Source organism: Brassica oleracea, chromosome C4 (assembly GCF_000695525.1).
Source record: "Brassica oleracea var. oleracea cultivar TO1000 chromosome C4, BOL, whole genome shotgun sequence".
Taxonomy (NCBI): Eukaryota; Viridiplantae; Streptophyta; class Magnoliopsida; order Brassicales; family Brassicaceae; genus Brassica; species Brassica oleracea.
In genome coordinates, this window is record NC_027751.1 from 29,428,951 (window position 1) to 29,436,913 (window position 7,963).

The following is a 7,963-nucleotide window of genomic DNA, read 5'->3' on the forward strand; positions in this document are numbered from 1 at the left end:
TTTATTATCATTTCTAACTTTTAACTAACAACTTTAACATATCGAATTTTGAATTTTACTCCATATTTAAAAACTGTTGATTTAAATGACGTGGCAAATAGCCATGATGCAAAACACACACAAAAAAATGCAATTCAATAGAGGCGTGAGACCTCTGGATACAAAAAAAAATCCGTCGAGTCTCAGTCTTCCCTGTTAAATGCATATGTGATCCATCTAAACAGAGCCGGCTTTCCAAATGTTAGCAAAAAAAAAAACAGAGCCGGCTTTGAAGAAAACCCAATAAAACATGTACTTCAAAACCGGACTGATTAATTTATTCTAGAGGCTAATAGTAATAGATGATAGTCCTTAGCTCTACTTGTAACAACTAAAACTAGAGTACCATCCGCGCTTTCAAAACACAGAGTTAAATTTTGTTGATAATTTATTAACGTGTCTTTTTGTTCAATAATATGTTTAGGTATGTGCGTTCGGTTTCTGGTTTATTTCCAGATTGTATTTTTTGGTTTTCGGTTTGATTCCGGTTTGGTTATAATTTTTGGTTTTCGGTTAAAGATACATAGGAGCCATTTGGTTAGTTATTAATATGATTTTGGTTTGGATTTAGTTATTTGGTTTTTGGTTTGATTAAGTCACAATATTCAATAGATCCAAAAAAATACCACGGTAAATTTCAAAAAAACTCTGAATTTATTTATTTATAGATAGATCTAACAAATTTTTACAATAAATTCGTTAAATGATTTTATTTGAATAGTATAGATTTTAAATAAATTAGTTAAGAAGATATACACAATTTTAGTTACGGGTTTAACTTTAGCATGGGTATAATACCATTTACTAAAATCGTGGTATAGATAATATTTTGTGTAAAATAAATATAGTATCTACATTCAAATCGTTTTAAAATTATAATTTATTATATAATGGTAAATTATTGAAAATTATAACATTATATTATCACGTAAAATATAATGGTATTTGAAAATCACTTGGTCTATGTTGTAAATGACTAAATATATAAGAACTGCCCATTATGTAACTTATTATAATATTAATATGGCATATGATTGTCTAATATGTATTCTATGTAACGTCATGTATATGTAATTTATATTTATATAATATATGATAATTTATATTTATATAATATAGTATATAAGTGAAGTTTCTTAAGTATACGTGCTTTTACGTCTATGTTACTATGTATAAGTGTATTTGTGAAAATATATTAAAAAGTTAAATATCGTTGATAACTATAAAAGATAAATGTATAGACTATCTTACATGAATACACCTTCCTTATATGATATACTACTAGGTGAAGATTTGCGTCTTGCGCAAGATGAAAACGTAGAATGAATATTATATATACAAATTATTTTTACATATTATTATTTATTTTGTGTCCATTATATATTCTGAAATAATAAATATATAGAATAATTGAGAATCGAATAATTATTATGTATATAATTAAGTTGGAGTAATTAAATAAATCATAACAATCCCTCTTGTCTACAATAATTTTTATTGGTAAATAAATAAAACAATCATTTTATTTATTTTATAATTAAATTTAAATGATATTGACATAGATATATAGTATATTTTAATATGTATATTTATTAATTGAAGCTATCTACTCATATACTTTTATTAACATTTGTATATTTGTTGTACCAAAAAAATTAAACCATTAATCAGAAAATTTTCAGTATTAGATTTTTAATAATTTTGGTGATTTATAATCATTTTTAAAAATTAATTGAAAATTTTAAAATTAAAATATTAAGTTCTCAATTCTTTTCCAATGAAAATTTTGAAATTAACATATTTATGTATTTTATATGGTATATAGTTAAATTTTAAATATTATATATATATATATATATATATATATAATCTGAATATATATTAAATGAAACTTCTTTTTCATATGATTTATAATCATTTTTATCTTGTTATAAAAAAATAAAGTTAAACCATTGATCACAATTTTTTTAATGTGAGACTTTTAACAATATTAGTAATTTATAGTCATTTTTAAAAATTCAAAATATAACATATAAGAAAAAATCTAAATTATTTATTATATGATTAATGTGATTGTTTATTTTCTTGTAAAAATATAAAATTAAACAAAAATGATGAATGATGCAAAAATTGTTATCAAATCTTTATTATTCAAAATCATTAATTGTTATATATATGTTAATCATTTTAGGTAATTCCGTAGTTTTTATTTAAGTAAAGAAAGGAGAATAATTTTTACACTACTAATCAATTTTATATTTAATTTAATGAAAAGTATAATATATGTTTGGATGGACCAATTTATTTTTCTAAGAATTCTAAGAATCATCCTAGTGATAACATGTGACTACAAAATAATGTTGTAATGCTTCTCAATTAATATATAAGGGATAATTAATTATATGAAATAATATTAAGTAATCTAAAAAGGATAATATTATATGTATTTAAGTCCATATTAAATCAAACATGTTCAATAGGTTTAAAAAAAATGTAAATTAATGGACTATTATTATACTAGGTAATGGCGCAGGATGAGGTGATTATTTGAAACTATATATTATATATTTGTTAAAATTATACATTACATATGCATATATTAAAAGGAAAGTTATTTTTATTAAACACACCACAATTGTTCCATTGTTTTTTACCATCAATCATATCAAATATAAGATTGATAGTAGATAAAATTTGAGCTTAACGCTCCAATATAATTTTTTTTCTTAATTTGATATATCTAAAAAAATAAAATACAGGTTTGAGCTAATAAAAAAAGCTGAAACATTTGCATGGTACCCGTATGTAATGGACATGAGTTATACAGGTTTACGGCAAACATTTACTAATTGTTATCCCTAAATTAGTGGTACATTAGACATATATAATTTCCTCAAAACAAACTCGATTCAAATATAGGGGTCACATATGTATAAAATAGTAAATCGCTGTAATAAATCGATGGTTATAATTAAGAAATGTGCATATCTACTTTTAGTTCACCCATTGACATAATAAAATAATACACGGAAAAAATAATTAATAAGATGAATCTTTTTGACATTAGCTTGGACACCACAAACACGAAAGTCAATCATTCCGAAAATATTTGATTGACTCAAATTTCATTAATATTTTGAATTGGAGCATTCAATATTTGACACCGAGATTTACTCCATTAAGAAAATATAGCTTAATCAAGATCCAATGACATCGTTTTTTTCCGATTCATTCAATTTATCATGGATTATATATTTTATTTTCCAGTAATATCTTCATATTGTATCTAAGTATTTTTATAATCAGAATAAAAATAACGATTATATTGTTGATGTGATCGATTATACACAACTATTATGCTAACATATTACTAATAATATATTACTAATAATAACTAACTAATATACAACAACACAGAGACAAATCGCACAACATTTTATTTGTTTCTGGTTTATTCAGCATAGTATATTATATAACATAAATTTGAAAAATTATATAATATGATGGCCATTGACATAATATTATCTCGAGTTGATATGGATGTTAAAAAATATTGATATAACTTAACATGGCATATAAATTATATTATCCATAGAATTTACATTTTATACAATAGTATTGTTACATAGATGTATAAAAAAATTCAATATTCTAAATTTAGTGAACACATTCATGAAATGAGACTATATGTTTTTGGCAAGATGCTTAGAATAAATGCTTGGAATCAAGATGCATAAATTGAAACATATACTATATGTTTTGGCAATGACATGACATGTAATTAGTCTAGGCCAAAGAGGTTTATTTAAAAAAAGTTGTGAGGTGGAATGTGGTGTTGACGTCTAGGAAATGGCAAAGTTGTGAATTACACGTGAGATAAATGTTTATTTATAAAAATTCTCCTAGAATAATAAGAAGGGGATTAAGATATTTTAGGGGATAAAGTTTGGAATCGGTAGTTACATTTTTAGTATTTTCATACATTATAAGATAATGGGCCAACAATTTTTTTTGCGTATGGACGATTAATTATCCGGGCCATATCTGCACCCAAATTACAAATCACCATTGCTCCCAAACCAGATAAGTTTAAAATATTACTGCATTAGCAAAACCCAAAAAGGTATAGCTGGCCTTAATTCAACTTACCTTACTTGAATATGTGCCTTTAACCCAATTCATTGGCTGCTAAATTTCTACAATTTCTTTGTGACGAGCATAAAATACCTTCGACATGTGGTCACGGTTGCTCTACTTTTAAGAGAGATCTAAGTGGTAGGTTTTAAGACAAGAAAACAAATCTTTACTGTAAAATTCAACTAGTGATAAGAGGGAAAAATGTAGAATTACATAAACAAGATTGAAGGAAAAAGGCTTGCTTGCTAGCTATGCTTCATAATATTATATACAAGCACTTTTCTCCTAAACTTTTCACATATTTACAAACAAAGAATATGAAGATCAGTTTATAACTGAAAAATATTTTGAAACGTCTTCATCTTTTATCCCTGAAAATCTTCAATAGCTGTGACTTTAGAGGACTTGAGTTTCCACGAATCTTTGCTAACCTTCAATGGAATCATCATTGGACTACTAAAATCTCCGAAGTTAAACCCACTTTCTTCATTTTCCTTGGTACACAAGTCACCTGGAGGCAAGAAGAAATCGGAAGACAAACCCTTCACATTAAACCCCACTTCTTCAATCTCCCAACTCTCTTCCATTGTAGTCTTTGAATGACTCTCTAAGCTCTCATCAAGCCTCAATAACGATACTTGTGTCTTTCCTCTGTGAGCAATCTGAATCCCATCAACGCTCTTATAATCTTGGATCATTGTCTCAGAGGTTGTTTCCCATAAGACCACATCTTCATCTTCAGGACCAATCTTGATCCGAACAAGATAAGTATCCTCTAACTTGACCAAAAGTCCTGTTCTTTGACTAAAACAACCCCACACGGTATGCTTCACCGTCTCCATACCGCCTTTGCTTCTTGATTTGAGCCCTGAAGTCTGTGTCTCGAGCTTAAGCACGAAGCATTCTTCATCGTTAACCACCTTTTCTCCCACGCAAACCGATCCAGCAAACATATTTGCTGTGGTTTTAGGATCAAGCCCTTGAAGAAACCTTTGAGAGGTCCAGAAGGTTCATTAGAATGGGCGAGCCAGGGACTTTGCTTCCAAGCTACGTTACCATCACAACCAGCACTGACTTTACAACCGGAAACCACAAGCTCTAAACTCCATTGGCTCGAACCTTTCTTCCATAACACGAAACCGCCCATCTCTCCTCCGTTTCCGTTGTTGAGATTTTTGATCCTCACCATCTTCTTCTTCCTCTTTCCAATTTGGGTTTTCGCTGCACAAAACTCGGTCACTCCCATTTTAACCTTTCCCATGGCATACATGCTCTCTACTCTATCCAATGCTACTTCTCCTCCAGATGCTGCAGTGTATTGCTTTACTATGTACTTTGCCATGGCTGCTTCCTATTATAACCCAGAACAGAGCAAAAGTATGAGAAAACATGTCGCTCAAGTAACCTTTTATTTATGCATTTACATGTATGAATATAAAAATTTTGGAAAAATATATGAATATAAGAAGGAAAAATTCCTAAAGCACAAAAAATTATGACAAAATAGTACATAAAGAGAAAAGTTCCGAAAATAACATTTTTACCCTAGTCTCACCCTCATATAAATCCTAAACTCTAACCACCATATCCAAACCCAAAAATAAAATAGAATAGTCTTTTAATTTCAGCCTAAGTTTCAAAAAAAAAGTCTTTTATTTTTTTTAATTAATGATATTTTGGAATTTCTTTTTCTTTTTGTGTTATTCTTGAACAAAAAATGTGTTTTAATTGATAAAAAAATGTGTTTTAATGCTATGTGAGACTATTTATGAGGATATAATTTTCCCTCAAAATCGGTAAAAGAGTTTATTTATTTTTTGACGACATTTATTTACTTACGATAGATTGGTTTTTGATGAGTTTGGGCATGGGATGGTCAAGAACATCGTGATCGGAGGAGACAGGAAGAGGGATCAACGGAGCTCCGACGATTCCAAGAAGCATCTGAATCTGAGCATCACGGCCACCGAAAAGAGTGGAGAGGCTGCTATTGTTATCCGGCGGTGACCTAAGCAAACTAGTCTTGACACTTCTCCAAGAGCCGGTCTTGTTGTTCTCGGAACAAAATAACTCCTCCGGCATCGGAACTTCCAACACTGTCTCTAAACCGTCTTCTCTGTCAAAATTAGGACAAAGCGTTCTCATCTTTTAGTCGTGTGTTGAAGTTGAATATAATCGAATAAATGTTGTTTACAAAAATATATGGAGACGAAGGGTTCAAAGATATTACGAGAGATTGGATGGTATAAAGCCAATGAGTTGACGATTTATATATAGAGAAATAGAGATGACCAACCGACCGAAGCCGATCCGAAACTATTTGTGTATTGTCGTGTTCGCACGCTTCATGTCTCCCTTTGTTCTATCTAATAACAATTGAATACTAATATAAGTCTCTTTACCAAAAAGAAGTAATATAAATTTCCACTAAAAGAAATAGAAACACATTTTCTTTTTGTCGTCGAGGAAAAAATACATTTTAAGTTTTTTGTCCTTGCCGCTCAACAATTTATTCTTGAATAAAAAGGTTAGAAGTTATAGAAAAAATTGCCATAACGGAACAAAAAAACAACGTAGTTGTCTTATGGTATAAAACCATCACTAAGATGTTTCTATAGTATAATATTTTTTATAATCCCAAAACTAACATTTCCTTAATCAAATTAAACATAAATTAAAACCATTTTTAAAAAGTTCAATGGAAAAAGATAAAAAAAATAAGGTAATCCCAAAATGTTTTAGAAAGAAAAAAAATGTAAAAACAATTATTTTTTAAAAAAGAACACACAATATACCGTAACCTAATTGCATTTGGTTTCTAAAATCCTCCAAAACTATTCTTTTAAAATCCCCTAAGATAGAACTTGATTTCAATAACATTAGCATACCCTTTTTATCATCAGCCAAAAAAAAACCATCCCGTACTTGCACTAACTTCCCAAACACCACATATTGTATAGATATGCATTATAGAACAAGAATTTGTAAAATTCACAAGACAAACTATGGAGAAATCATAGATTGATGAAGAAGAAAAGCCAAAATCGTTTTTTTTAATATTTTGACAAAGAAAATCGACCAGGACACATTTTAGGAAATTAGAATATTTTCTTAACTGAAACTTTTTTAGTTTTCGAAAAAAACTGTTTTTTTTTATCCGTAGAAGACACCTTCTAAACTGTGTAAAACCATGACAAAAATTCTGAATAAAATTTCTACTTTTTGTAGACGTTCGTGTTAAGTTTAGATTTCGCATACCCGAAATTTTAGAATATTTTATAAAAATAGAAACTACATTCAGAAGAAAAGTAGCGATCTTTACAATTAATAGAATTCGCATTCCACATATTTAGAATTTTAATCATTTTTAGATTGTTTCTTCTAAAAAAAAGTAGATGGACTTGTTTATTCTGGAATTCGTTTTCTACTAACCCATTTTCCGTAGAAGACGAATTCTACTTTTAATAGAACGTAATTTTAAAATTTTATTTATCAAGTTTTTTAACCAAAAAAATATGAGTTTGTGTATATAGGTGTTTTATTAATTGTTTATATTTTTAATATTTTTTTGGATTCATAAAACTATTTATTTCATTAAATTTCAGAAATGGTAAGGTTAAAATGAAGAATAACTGGACAAATATGGTTTTATACCATAGGGACAACTATGTTGTTTTTTTGTTCCGTTTTGGCAATTTTCTCAACTTTAAATTCTTTGCTTTCTACTTCTGTTTTACCTTGCAATAAACGAGATTCTTTTCATTTGTGTTCAGCCTGTCAGTTTGAA

General features: G+C 28.2%; 1 pseudogene; it reads right to left on the reverse strand.

Annotated features, from left to right (window-relative positions):
• Positions 1 to 4,350: 4,350 nt before the first annotated feature.
• LOC106340656 lies at positions 4,351 to 6,393 on the reverse strand (annotated as a pseudogene).
• Between the last annotated feature and the right edge of the window lie 1,570 nt (positions 6,394 to 7,963).